At 36.3% G+C, this 13,580-nt stretch overlaps 1 pseudogene; it reads left to right on the top strand.

Moving 5' to 3' along the window:
- Positions 1-5,821: 5,821 nt before the first annotated feature.
- Positions 5,822-6,587, top strand: LOC145977209 (uncharacterized; annotated as a pseudogene).
- Positions 6,588-13,580: the final 6,993 nt, after the last annotated feature.

The following is a 13,580-nucleotide window of genomic DNA, read 5'->3' as shown; positions in this document are numbered from 1 at the left end:
AACGGATGCACTACTCGGAAATGTGGTATTATATTTAATAAAAAGTTTTTTAATTGCAGTGTTATCATTTAACATATGAATACTGCAGTTACTCGATTTTAAAAATCGATACAATTCTTCTTGTGTGGATTCAACTTTTTTTGCTTGCTGATCAAAAGCAAAAAAGTCATCGCGGTCGTCAAATTTCTCACTAAGATTAGAGGAACTCTCAGTGGAACGGATTTTTAATAAATCTTCTAAATAATTTTTAGATTGGATTTACAGATTAAAATCTGGATGATTTGCAGAGATTTAAAATATGTATAAAGTAAGTATTAAAGTAATTATTAAATTAGTTACTAGTTACCGAAAATATGTAACTCAGTTAAGAGTTACAGTTACAAATTGAAAAAAAAGGAACGAGTTAAGTTAGTTACCGAAAGAAAGTAACTATAACTATAACTTCGTTACAAGTAATGAGTTACTTCCCAACCGTGGATTATTTCGTATTCGGCTAGTTTCAGCCACCATCGGACTAGCCTTGATGTGGGATCTTTTACCGAATGCAGCCATGTTAAAGGTTTGTGGTCGGTAACTAGGTTAAATTTCTTTCTATAGAAATATAGGGGCGGAAGTGATTTACGCAATATACTATCGCTAAGAGTTCCTTCTCTATAGTTGAATAGTTTCTCTCGGCGTTATTCAATAGCCGCGAGGTGTAAGCGATTGGTAGAGCTTTGCCTATTGTGCCTTAATATTCCTCTATTCCTCGCGAATTCTAACGCGTCGGTGATTAACACGAACGGCTTCGTTAAGTCGGGATACTGCAAGATGGGTTCCATGTAGAAAGCGTCGCAGAGGGTCGCGAAAGCTAGCTCGTGTTCTTGTTTCCAGATTGCTCGTCCTTTTTCAAAAGATTCGTGAGGAGGCGAGCTATTTTCGAGAAGTTAGGTATGAATTTACGATAGTATCCTACTAATCCTCCAGAAACTGTTTTATGTTTGTTGCGTGTTTTGGAGTGGGGAATTCCTTAATTGCACGGAATTTGCGTGATCCAGTTTTACCCCTTCGCTACTAATCGTATGCCCGAGGTATCCGACCTCCTTCCTTAGGAATTCGCATTTATCTGGTTGTAATCGTAGGTTGGCGTCATGCAATCTTTCGGCTAACTTAGCAAATTTCACTTTATGTTCTTGTAATGAACTGGCGTATAATACAATATCGTCTAAATAAACGAAGAATTTGATGTCTTGCAATCCGGACAATACTTAATCCATGAGTTTCTGAAATGTCGCTGACACGTTGAGTCCAAACGGCATTCTTCGAAATTCATAATGACCATGCGGAATAGAAAAGGCTGTTTTATGCGCATGAGACTCGTGCATCGGAATTTGATGGAACCCGGACGCGAGGTCAAAAACGCTGAAATATTTTGCGCTGCCTAATTGATATAAAATTTCAGTCATATTCGGTAGGGAGTACACGTCTCCTATCATTTTGTCGTTCAACATCCTCTAATCGATGATCATATGCCATCTTTTATTTTCTTTTGAAGCGGTCTTTTTTGAAACGATCCACAACGGTGAATTATAATGCGATTCGGAAGGCTTAATCACGTCGTTGCGCAATAGTTCCTCTATCTGTTTATTAATCTCTTCCTTACGAATTGGCGGAAAACGATATTGTTTCATGTGCATCGGCTGATCGTCGGTCATCGCTATTCTGTGCGCTAACACGTTTGTATACTCGAGTTTATCGTTTGGCAGTCGGAATAAATCGCTGTACTCTTCTATCGAGGCGGAGATGTGTTTCGATTCTTCCGAATTTAAGTGTTCCAAGTGAAAGAATTCGCGGACAGCGCGAGCCCGTTCTTTGTTCCGTTGATTTGATATCGAATATACTTGAAATTCTTTAGTTTGATCGTCTTCCGATTTGACTACTGAAATTTGTTCTACCTCTTGCAATTCTATGGGCACGATGAGTTCCTGATCTATTTCACTAGTATTGATCGCATAGAGCAGAGAGAAACCTGAGAGCGGCCACCTCGCTTTAACGAACACATTGTCATAATGCGCCGCCTGACAAAGTGGACGTCAACTACGTCCGTTACGCTCGATAATGATACATGGTTCGTGTCCGAGCTATGGTTTATGTCCGAGCTATGGTTCATGTCCGAACTATTCACATGAGATGGACATGAGAATTAGACAAGAGCCGATAATCTATCGTTCTGCTTTTGTCTCACCAATGATAGCAGACCACGCGGCGGTAGGCATGAGGCGAGCTAGCGGTGATTTTATATCGTAAAGCTCATGTCTCCTTCCATCCCTCGTCGGCCCCATCTCATCTTTCACGCGCTACATTTTACATAATTCGGATAGGATTTCGAGACGACTTCGGGCGCCCAATACATAGAGACAAATTTATTTATTTATTATAAAGACATTTATTAAAAATGTTTTTTAATAAAACCTTTTCTTTTTATTTAAAATAATTATATCTGTATTTCATAAATGCTTGCAATTCTCATATTATTAATATTTTATTTTATATATTTTTTAAATAATTAATTCGAAAAATATACATGTCGATGCGAATGATATCTTACTTTGATGCATTTTCGTGTTAGTGTTAGACATGAAAAACATAATGTAATACAACATCTAGCGTATCGAATGTTGTGAACAGTTTTCTGGTAAAAAAATAAAGTTTCAATAAGATTACTCACACGTATATGCCACAATACAGCATCCAATGCGCTAGATGTTGTATTACATTATGTTTTTCATGTTTTTATGATAAATATCATCCTGGTTCATGTCTTGATGAGATCGATAATTCGGATGATTAATTTTATGTAATCATTTTTTATGTAATCATGTTTAATTTTAAAAATAATAACAAAAAGATAGATAAACCAGTTTGTGAAACTATAATTCTTTGTATGATGACATACAAAATAACTTTACATTAATAATAAACAGATTCTTTAATCTTTTATTAATATATAAAAGAATTACGTTTCAAAGTGTCGTGATTTCACGGCTATTTGATGCTATGAAACAAGTAATGCGCGACAACACGCTGAGAATAATCAGTCAGCGTAGCGAGCTTTACAAGTGACGTTCGATTCTGCGGTGCTTCATTATCTGTGCATAACAGATCTCTTCTATTGTTTTAAATTTATATTTTTTTAACTATCTGTAAGATCTGTGTATTTTGCAACACGTGTTATCGTTTCTTTTATAGAACACGACACATTATCTGTAAATACTTTTGCGTGTACACGTACGTGCGTGTATGCTTTTATTGTGTCGGTTGTGTAATTTCTTTATTTTTTTATTATGTGTTGTATTTCTCTTTTATTTCTACTTTTAAGTTTTTTTAATTTTATTATTATATTTTTTTGTTTTGCATTACAATAAACAATCACTATGTCGAGTCAGTGCCCTGTAGATAGTTATTATGATAAGTGCGTGTACAAAGAATGTAAGAATGGGAGATTTTCGCATGGGAAACGGCTATTCCGATTTCCAATGCAGAAGGATACAAGATGCAATACATGGATACGCAATACAGATATGCTTTTGTGTAATAATTGTCATTAATTTTATTAATTTTTTGCCTTTTCTGCTCCCAAATTAAATATATATTATTTGCTATTTTATTATTTCATAAAATAAAAATAAAAAAAAACGACAGCAGTGAGATTCGAACTCGGGTCAGCGCCGTGACAAGCAGACATCTTACGTGCACTGCCACGCGCTATTACGAAGTAGCGCTTTATCGAATTGGTTATAACCGACACGCCCGACATAGAAAATTATTTTTACCAAACACTCGGTATATCAATTGCTATGTCAGCTTGAAGTAAACATGTAATCGTAATTTTCATAATGTGTTGTATTTTTGTTACAGGAAATACAAATTTGGAAAAATTGTCTGCCAATACCCTTAGAAAATTAGGATTGTGTGAAGATCATTTCTTTATTACATCATTTACAAACGCAACAAAAGGACGATTAAGAAAGGATGCTGTACCAATTGCGTATGAAAACGCTGGCTCAAATTCTGTAAACGAAAATGTTGAAGTAGGTGAAATGCAAAGAGATATTACAGAAGCACTTTCATCCAACGATGAAAATCTAATAATGGAGGAACAAATATCTGAAGAGTGTGCTCTACGGACATACAGGCCTGCAGCTTTCAATTTCGAAATATCTGCGGAAGAGGAAAACGTAATGGAATGGGTACATTTGGAGCCACTCATACATCAAGATATTGAATGTAAAAGCAGTGAAAGAAATGTTGAATGCGAAGATGATAGCATTCCAAGAAATAATAAAGAAAAAAGTGATCTAAAAGCAAAAAAACAAAGCATTGGAAATTGAGAATTTGAATTTGCGGCAAAAAATCAAGCGCTTAGAATTTCGAATTCAAAGGATGGCACAAACATGTAAATGTAAAAATTCAAATAAAAAGAAAGAAAAGAAAAAAGTGCTAAAAAATTTAATAAATGCACAAGAACTGCATCCTGTAGCAAGGACCATGATACATTTACAACTGCATACACCACGTACACGATATACTGAGGAAGAGAAAATACTTTCAAAACAATTATATTATTATTCAGCGTCAGCATTTTGCCGTTTAAAGAAAGCAGATTGCAATTTCCCTGGACAAAGAACAATTAGAAGATGGGTAGAAGAATATAATATAAAACCAGGATTTTGTGATATTATATTTCAAAAATTGAAAGAAAAAGTTGCACAAATTCCTGAGGAAGAAAGAGTGTGTGCATTGAAATGGGACGAGATGTCTATTAAAAGCTATGAAGAATATTCCTCAAAATTAGACGAAATAGAAAGTTTTGTTGATCTAGAACCTTTAGGCAGACAAACAGAAAAAACGAAGTGCATTTTTGTCTTTTGCCTTGATAGCTTAAATGCACGTCATCCATGGCGACAACCATTGGCATATTTTCTTCCAGGTAAATGTATGAAATCACATGAAATAATTCACTTAATTGAGATGTGTCTAGATAAATTGAATGACACGGGTGCGAATGTGAAACTTTTGACATGTGATCAAGGTACAAATAATCAAGCCACTTATAATCAACTAGGCGTTGATGTAGAAAATCCATATTTTATATATAATAATAAAAAATGTTATACTTTATACGATTTTCCGCATCTAGTAAAAAGATTAGCGAGTTTTCTTAGAACACATGACAATATATGTATATTGCAAAGGAGAAATAATTGCATCATATTCTGATTTTGTGAAAACCTGGAGCATTGATAATGCGACAAAAGGAGACTCTAATTTATTGTCCCATATTTCAAGGGCACACATTCATCCAAATTGTTTTGAAGCAATGAATGTAAAAAGAGCGTTTCAATTATTTAGCCATACATTCGCATGTGCAATTAAAATAGCCCGTGACTCTAAAGAATTAAATTCAAATACATGGGAAGCGACAGCTGATTTTGCAGAGCATATGAACAGCGTAATTGATGCTTGCAACTCCCACAGTTTTAATGTCACATTCGGCGGAAAACGATCATTATCAAGGAAAAATCCAGATATTGAAGATCTGTTGACAAACTTTGTGCAGTGGTGTTCAGGATGGTCAAAATTTTCGGACAGAATATATCAAGTTCCTTGTTTCAAAGGTTTTATCATTACGACACAAGCAATTCTTGCTCTGTATAAAGAACTTGCAAGTAAAAATGAAGAATTTGAACTTGCAACAGGTTTATGCAACTAGGATTTAGTGGAACATTTATTTTCAAAACTTCGGCAACGAGGAGGATTTAATCCAAATCCAACTGCAAGAATGGTCCGACTATCAATTAGACATATATTATCCACTGGTTACATTCAGACAAGTGATAAAGGCAACGTGCAATGCTCTGAAAGTGAAGCTCTCATTACTAAACCGAATCAAGTTATTAAGACGGTTGAATATTGTATGAGTGCAAATAATGTTGTTGCTGTTGATGATGTTGAAGACGATGTTGATGATGTCGATTTAGTAACAGAATTATTTGACAAACATTCAGACATTCTCGAGGAATATGATGTGGACATAAATAATGTAAGTACTTAATAATTATGATGATAACGCAATAACATATTTTGTAGGGTGTGTCGCACGACGATGTATTGAGAAAAATAATTGTGAGAATTGTCGTACAACAATATTAAAAACGCCAATGGAGGACGCAACGCCAAATGAAAGATACATTGAATACCGTGAATATCCCAACGCAGACGAGGATGCTCCAACAATTACAAAATTAACTCGACCAACAAGCCTCTTTATAAATATAATTAAAACACAGTTGAGCTTCAATCGTACGTGGCAACATCATTGGGCATCCACACAGATTCTTGAGAAGATTGCGAATGAAGGTATGTATGCAACGAATAAAATGCATGCCGGATGGTTTGATATAAATGATAAGTGTTACGATCACCGCATGCAAGCGTTAAAATTTTTAATGACAGTTAAAATATATTCCCGTACGCGATACAATAATCACGCTGCAAAGGCAGTGAATACATTTAAAAGAAAAATAAAAAACTTGTCAAATAAGTAAAGTTTTATAAAAAGATTAAAATATTATAAAATAAAGAAAATAAGTAACATAGAACGTACTTTAAATTTATATTGTAACTTACATAAAAGTACGAAAATATTTCCTTCACTTTTTATATTATTAGTATCTTAAAAATCGTTAAATATATCTTAAAGATTGTTGCACTAATTAATTTAAAACTTTTAATTTACTGACATTTTCTGTTCAATAACGGGAAAAAGAAATATGCAATTCCCAATGTCATAGAAAATCGCAATCACAGTTAAAATTATTGCATAAATGTCTGAGACTAGCAAATCTATCACGAAAAGACAAAAAAATAAAACAAAATGTTATAATGCGAGCATGCCATGAAATTGGAAAATCATATTTAAATGTCTTACTATTAATGATATCCTAAGATACGAATAATATAAATATTTTAAGAAAATGCATTTATGTTTGTCTCATTACTCGTTGGCACACGGTATTCATATATGAATATTCATATATAATTAAAGAGAAAGATGTAAATGAATATCGTGCAGATATAACAAATATATAACAAATCACATAAAAATATATAACAGTGATTTTGAACAAATCACAATCAAAAGAGACGTCTATAAAAATACAATTAGTATAAACGTATAATTACAGAAAAAGAGACGTAACATACATACTCATACACTTCAAGGAAATCTACATATAGATTTCCCCGTGATAAGATTTGCTAGTCTTTCTTATACAATTTTTTTAACTGTGAGTGCAATCTTAACGTCATGCTTAATAATGTCAACGAGAAATAAATTTTTTTTTCTAAACTTCGAATTTAAATACATGTTCTATGTTACATACAATAAGAAATATGAATAAAATTATTAAATAATCATGGAGACTAAAATTAGTACACAGAAGAGACAGCTTACTATAAGAGATTAGAATCTCAAACTTAGAGTGATATTGCAAAAAAGTCACTTACATGTGTTATGTACATATATGTTTAATTACAATTAAAAATTAAAATTTTTATGTATAAAAGTCTAAATAAAAAACGTTATACATGTTATTTGAAATGAAGCTACTACCTGGTTTCGCGAATAACATCTATATGTATACTTCTATTTATTTGTCAATTTGTTTTTCATTCTGGTCGAATTATATTAATATATAATTACTTATTGGCGAAGCCCCAGATATTAGTATTATTTATTTACAACCTAATCTGTTCTTATTCCAAATATTTGTTCTATATTTTTCTTATTCCCATAATATTTTATCTTAATCGACACATATATTAAATTACCACAAATCTTTTCTCAGTTTAAACATCATATATGGCACATTAATATTTTTAACATGGATGTATCACATATATGACTGTCTTCGTATCTCAATGAGATAATTATAATATATTAAAATATTTGTGAAACATTAGTTTTCGTTAAACAATATAATTTATGTTCTAAAAGTAATAGAAAAATTAAAAAATTTATTAAATAAAGAAAAAGAAAAAACTAACACACTCTTCATATAATAACGTAAACTGTTGTTAAAGAAGCGAGATATACTACATGCTCCTTACATTTAATATATATGTAATACATTTATAATTGTACACACAAATATGAGTTGGAAGACTGTCTCACTCGTTGCAAGACTCACGCAAGATGTAAATAGAATTGCTTTTTTTTATAAACTGAAATGTTGTATACTTAGAATGTACTAGATTTATTGTCAGATAAAGTTAAATAAAGCCAGATAAAAGTTTTTTTATTATGTAAAGTCCTTCAAGGAAATGTATTAAATTGTACAAAAATTGGAACATTTTTGGGAACAACAAATATATAATTTATTATATATTTTAGATTATACATTAATTATACAAATAATTTACAATTTGTATTTTATGCAATATTAAGAATAAAGAATAAAGTGTGATTATCATTGTCTGTAACTTTACAATCTAGCGATTTGATAGAACGCGCGTACATGTGCATGTCAGAAATTATTTGACTATCTTTGCGTCTTGCTTGCCATCAACGTTTACGCGATCGGTGTTTTCGGTGATGCCAGATTCGAGACGCTGCCCGCTACGCACACAAGAAAAGAACCGTGTACGTGTGCGCTCGGTTAACTTCGGACAATAGAAGGGCAGACAATAATTCGCTGACTCTTTCTTTCCCGAGCGGCTCTTTCTTTGTCTGCGCTCTTCTATTGCCCAAAGTTGACCGAGCGCACACGTATACGGCTCTTTCCTTGTGTGCGTAGCGGGCAGCGTCTCGAATCTGGCATCACTATCGGCGATCGGATTCACGATTATTCGATGCCTGGAAGTACAGGAGGAAGGACAAGGAAGGACGGCGCCAAGTTTAGTGAGTACATACAGGGTGTTGAAAAAAAAGGGTCACATATTTTGATAGCAGGTAGTATTGATCAAAACAAGAAGAAAAGGTCTAATTAACATGGGTCCTAAGACTAATATCTTCAAAGATACAAGCTATTTTGTTATTTGAGCTCTTTGTCATTTTCTTATTAGTCGTGTCATCTTTAGAATGTAATGAACAAAGGAGTAGGGGAGAGTGGGGTACAGGAGGGGAGATGGTCCCGATGGCCACAGCGATCACGGTGGCGATGGCCCCGACGGCCACGGCAACGGGCCTGATGACCACGGCGACCACGGTGGCGATGATGGCGACGGCCCCGACGACGGCGACGGCGACGGCCCCGACGGCCACGGCAACGGCCCCGACGGCCACGGCAACGGCCCCGACGGCCACGGCAACGGCCCCGATGACCACGGTGGCGACGGTCCCGACCGCCACGACAACGGAGCCGATTGTATTAACCGTAAGTAAAGATTAATACATTTTATATTATAAATATTAATATTTTGACGACCGCACATATATCACATGTGTAACAGCGGTCAACAGTGTTAATAAAAGAAATCGCGGAATGTTTTGCTTTGTCTCGCTTTCATGTATATTTACGAAAGCATATTGTTTTTAGATATATATACATATATACATATATATATATTTGACACCTTGCACGAGGCTGTTTCAGAGTTCGCTTTTCGAGGGGGGGGTAATATAATATTTATTATATATATAATATTTATCTCTTATTGCAGCAAAAACAATTACAATCGGTGATACAAGCAGCTGTTGCTGCTGCGCAGAGAGGATAGAGGGGAAGAGGAGGATGGAGAGGTAGAAGAGGAAGAGGAAGAGGAAGAGGTAGAGGCCGGGGTAGAGGTGGAGGCGGAGAAAAAGGAAATTTACTATTATTAACTCTAAAAGTTAAAAATAATATATAAATAAATAAATAAAAAATAACTAAAAAATATTTTTATAAATGTATTTATTTAATGTTAACTGTGCCCGAATTTTTTTAACATTTTCTGTCCTCAATTAATTACGAAAAACGTAAAAGCGCGACGAGAGGAAGGGGAAGGGAAAAGAGATAAAATCGTAAGCTCGTCGCGTGGCAGTCGCGTGGTCTGTCGTTGGTGAGACAAAGGCAGAACGATGAATTATCGGTTCTTATCTGACTGTTCATCTCATCTGAATAGTTCGGACATGAACCATATCATAGACACAAACCATGTTTCGTTACCGAACGTAATGGACATAGTTCACGTCCACTTTGTCAGATGGCGCGTCAAGCGTCGAGAAATGTGCCCGTCGAGGCTGGTGACCGCTCTCAGGTTTCTCTCTGCGTAGAGGTATGCCTTGCCATTTCGATTCACTACTAAAACGTCTCCTAAGTATACATCTTCGCTAACGTTAGTCGCGGAACGTAACCTATGGCGGTATCTTGATTCTCTACTCTTACATAAAAGGTTACGAGATCTAGCTGGAATGACTACTGTTTCGCGTTGCGAGAAAGAGACCTTTATTTCTTGCCACAACACGTTGCCACAATTGAACCCTAAGGTCAATGTTGGTTGCGTTTTGCAGGAAGTTCCGTCCTAGGATTCCTTCTTGAGGAATTGGGAAATTATCTGGCAGTAAGTGTACATCAACGGGTTAACCCATGCAGAATATTTCTGCAGAGCCTAGAGTTTTTATCTTTCCGTTATTCCGCTAAAAGGAATAGAATGTCGCCTTTACGACTATTAAATCCGGGAAGTAAGATACGAATTTTTACTAGATTTATGAGAGCTCCTAAGCGTCTATCATAAGTTCGTGTCATAAGCTCCGTGTCTATCATGAAGCTTGTCTCCTGCATAAGACCGTCAGCGACTAACGAAACAGTAATCACGTCTTAATGTGTTTGAGGATTTAAAGTTATGATTCGGTATTCGGGGAGAGGGGGAGCGCTGTTTCCTCCATTACATTTATCGGGCGCGTTGGTTGAGTTATTGGCCCACGGCTGGAATTGCCCGTACGACCCGTTGCGTTTCCCTGTTCGTTTTTGTGGGAATTATTGTATTCTCGCTTTCTACATTCTTCTATCTCGTGACCTTGATTTTTACAGTAGTGGCAATATTTGGTGGGTGTGCGATTATCGCGATATCCATTGTTCGAATTTGAACTAGTGCGGATATTATGCGTACTATTACCAAAGGGTCTACTGTGCTCGTCGCGTGTCATTTCGGGATGTGAGTGACTACCTTGTGGATGTGTGTGTTCACGTGCGCGGCTGTCGGAAAAACTTAAATGCCTGGCTTGCGGGGGAGGCATGTACGCGGCTGAGCGCTGTGAGCGCTCCGTTCTAAATTTTTCTGTTTCGAATCGGCTATCGGTTCCGTATCTTTGTTTGTCCAATTCTATGCGTTTGGCGACAGTCTTGGTGAAAAGGCTTTAAATGGGGAATAGTGTGATTTATCTCTCATATGTGAATGATATTCCAGGGGTAGTCCGTCGCAAAAAGATTTCCCGGTTAATTCATTTGTCTCGGCTTCCATTCTACTACTGACAGACCCTACTTCGCGGCACTCCGCATCGAGAATAGTCGATCGAAGATCTTTGACTCTACTGATGTAGTCTAGTATATGTTCTCAGGGTTTTAAGTATATATTACTGAGTTCACCGCGATATTGATTGATTGTTTTGTATGATCCAAAGGCTGCTGTTAAAAGATGGATAATGTTATCGCACGATTCGTCATCTACGGCATAATAGGCTCGTCCGCGTAATTTTTTTATGAGTAATTTCGTGAGGTTCCGTTCGCAAGACGGAGAGACGATCTCCTTAGCGTGGCGGCACGCCTTAATAAATTGTGCTAAGGGAATGTTATACCCGTCGAAGTGGGGAATGGATTCTCTTGCTTCGCGGAATGAGACCTTTGGGATCGCGGACGCGTCGACATACCATTCGTCGCGTTGTCTTCGTTGATTATGCTCGCGAAGCTCCGATTCTTGACTCTGTTGATCACGGTGAGCCGTTTCGCGTAGATATTCATTTTCAACTCGCAGTCGTTCTAATTCACGGTCACTAATTTCGTCCGGTACGTGATTTCATTTGTTTGCTTCAGTGTCTCTTTCGATTTGGTCAGAGGTTATCGAGCGCGCATTCTCCTCTCGTATTCTCCGCGCTGCCCTTCTACGTACTTTGTTTCATCCTTTAATATTTTTTTTCGGTTCTAAAGGTCTTATTCGCGCTTATCTAATATGCTTTGAAGCTTCATTAGTTCGTCTTCGGACAGTGTCTTCTACGGGCCAGAGTCACCCAACCTACTGTGTTCGGCCTTGGACATGCTGCGCGTTAGAACTATCACGAATTAATTTCGTATCCCACCGCTGTCATCAAATTTGTTGCGTCCCGGCCGGTCGTGGCTGCGAAGGCGGATGCAGGTATTCGGACTACAGTCCGGACAATGATCGCTTTTTCGAGTTCGAATCTATGCGATTCTCCCCGGGAATACGCGTGATCTATTATATTCGCGATGTATAAAAGCACCAAAATTTTCTTCAACGATACGATTAAGAATAGTGCAAGATCTATAAGGCGAGTGCAAATAAATCGGCTAATTCGTCTCTAGCGGTTAACTCGATTTACTATGTGTATGTATATCATTCCGTCGGAGTTGCGGGTATAACCGTTAGGATTATTTTGATATTCCAAATACTTTCGCTAACACGCGAGACATTCGTCTACGTCTTGCACGTGAGTCAAACGATTTGGACACGTAGAACACTCTAAATCGATTGAGCTGTTTCCGATTAGTAATGAGTGTCTAATTATAAATTCCCAAGACGTCTGCTCTGCTGCGGGGAGCTTATCGCGACAAAAAAAACAAAGGGCGTCTTTATATAGTAATAATATGGCGATAGCCGCATGCTTTGGAGCAAAAAATGTGTTTGGGTTCGAGAATAACGTCCTCCTCTTCGGGAGCAGGAATAATGTAATCGTAGAATTTTCGTGGACACATGAGTCGAAGGTTACACGAATGTTAATAACAATTAGAAAAGTTTTTATAATTAATCAATTTTTAATATAACAGAGTGTCTTCATATCTAATTTAAGCTTAATGATTCTACGCCGTCTAATTTACTTAGTTATTGATTATTAATTATTAATTTAATAATATTTATATCGCTAATTATGAATAATTTGAATTAAGAAAAGTATATATATATATATATATATATATATATATATATTGTTACGTCCCTGGTTTAAGTCGCGGTCAAGTCCGTTTTAGAAATGGAAGATCTCGATGTCAAGGAATTGTTGTTGAGCCGTCATCTGAGTCGGAACCCAGCTGTGCGGACGTGTTTATGTTACGAATCGCTTTTGAGTTTAATTCCTGTTATAATCTGTTGTTTTGTGCGAGTGTTCAGTGTTGTATTAAAGTTCTTCATTACTTCTAATAGTGCCTTATTATTTCTCGCGGTCCGCGAGTGCCGATCGGATGTGTCGCGCGCGCGTTCGATATATCGAGGTTGTCGCCGCGGACGCAACAATATATATGTCTTACGTGAGGATAATATTAGAAAATATTTTAGACGGTTAAAACCGACTGGAAAATGTGGTGAAACTCGAATGTTGTTTGGGGCAATAA

The sequence above is a fragment of the Camponotus vicinus genome, unplaced genomic scaffold (assembly GCF_025532165.1).
Source record: "Camponotus vicinus isolate PSW18456_S1 unplaced genomic scaffold, iyCamVici1.0 SCAF_9, whole genome shotgun sequence".
NCBI lineage: Eukaryota > Metazoa > Arthropoda > Insecta > Hymenoptera > Formicidae > Camponotus > Camponotus vicinus.
The sequence above is the reverse complement of the archived record's forward strand: the minus strand, read 5'-3'. Positions and strand labels throughout refer to the sequence as shown.